Source organism: Bos indicus, chromosome 5 (assembly GCF_029378745.1).
Source record: "Bos indicus isolate NIAB-ARS_2022 breed Sahiwal x Tharparkar chromosome 5, NIAB-ARS_B.indTharparkar_mat_pri_1.0, whole genome shotgun sequence".
NCBI lineage: Eukaryota > Metazoa > Chordata > Mammalia > Artiodactyla > Bovidae > Bos > Bos indicus.
In genome coordinates, this window is record NC_091764.1 from 118,816,136 (window position 1) to 118,818,167 (window position 2,032).

The window sequence follows — 2,032 nt, forward strand, 5'->3', positions numbered from 1 at the left end:
TTAGGATTCTGTAGGAATTTGATGGAATCAACAAAAAGGTACTAGACCTAATATCTGAGTTTATCAAGTTTTCAGTATCAAAGATCAATGTAAAAAACAAAACAAAACAAAACAAAAAAATTTCTATAAAGTAGGAACAGTCAAAAATTGAAATAAAAATTACTTAAAAACTAACAAAGTATGATTTTGTACCAAAAGTATGACAAATATGGCACAAGGTTAAAAGACCTGTATACTAGAAACTACAAAATATTGCTGAGAGAAATGAAATAAAATCTGAATGGAAAGATACACAGTGTCTGTGGGTCAAAACTCAAAATTATTAAGCTGACGATCACATCCTAAGCTATTGCCAAAACTCACATGGAAATGCAAATCATCTAAAAAAGTTAAAAGAAAAAAGTAGAGAACTAACACTATCTCATTTCGAGACTCTGTAAAGCTACAGTAATCAAGTGTGTGCATAAACGTGGATAAATAGATCAGTGGTGCAGAGAAGGGAGTTTAGAAATAGACCCATGCAAACGTTGCCTGCCAAGTTTTCACAGTTACAGAGAAAACTCAGTGGAGAAAGGACAGTCTTTCAAACAAACGGTGCCAGAACAATTGAAATATTCATTTTCAGAAATAAATTTGTATGTGTAATTCACACCAAGTACAAAACTATCTCAAAATAAATTATAGATCTAAATGTAAACACCAAACTATAAAACTTCTAGAAAAAAACATACCTGAAACATTTTTGGCTTGAAGTTATGCAAAAACTTCTTAAGTAGGATACCAAAATATGTACTTTATAGAGCAAACTGATGAACAAGACTTCATCAAAATTAAAAACTTCTGGTTCTTCATTTTACACAGTTTGGAGAATGAAAAGGCAAATTGTAGATTGGGAGAAAATATTTGCAAAGTACATGTATGAGAAAAGACTTGTATCTTAATATATAGTGAAAGTTGCTCAGTTGTGTCTGACTCGTTGCGACCCCATTCTGTGGAATTCTCCAGGCCGGAATACTAGACTGGGTAGCCTTTCCCTTCTCCATGGGATCTTCCCAACCCAGGGAGAGAACCCAGATCTTCTGCACAGAAGGCAGATTCTTTACCAGCTGAGCCACAAGGGAAGCCCAAGAATACTGGAGTGGGTGGCCTATCCCTTCTCCAAGGGATCTTCTCCACCCCAGGAATCAAACCGGGGTCTCCTGTATTGCAGGCGGACTCTTTACCAACTGAGCTTTAAGTAGTAATAAATAAAGAACTATCAAAAATCAAGAAAACCAACAACTCAATAAAAATGTTGGGTACCTCTCCACAGAAGTATTTATGTGTACGTATGCGAACAAGCCTATGAAAAGATTCTTAAGATTATTAGTCATTACGGAAACGCAGAATAAAACCATAGGAGATACTGATTTACACCCAGTAGGATAATACCAAAAAAGACTCCAAGATAGGAGGAAACAGAGCACCCAGAACTCTTGCTGCTGGTGCAGATGTTAAGTGGCACGGCCACGCTGGAAAAGAGTTCACCATTTCATGCAAAGTTAAGTGTACAGCTGAGATACAAGCCAGCCATCCTACTCCATAATATTCACCCACAAGAAATGAAAACATATGCTCATACAAAAACTACACATGAATGCTGGCAGCAGCTTGATTTGTGATAGCCCATGTAGGCAACCCAAATGCCCCTCAACAGGTGAATTCATGAAAACTTTTGTGTCCACGTAAGGGAACGTTACTTGGCAGTGAAAAGGAATTAACTGTTTACTGGGAGCTTTAGTAACATGGCTGAATCTCAAAATAATTTTACTGAGTGAAACAAGCCAGAAAAAAGGAGGATACCCTGTGTCAGTCCACTTTTAATACGAATCCAGGATATGAAAACTGATGCATCATGAGCCCAGCCTGGGCTGAAGCGGACGGGGAGATGCAGGATGCAGGGACTGCAGAGGGCCAGTGGGAACAGCCTGGGGAGATGGATGCGGATGCATTTATTCTCTTGAGTGTGACGGTTTTTCATAGGCATGTTCAC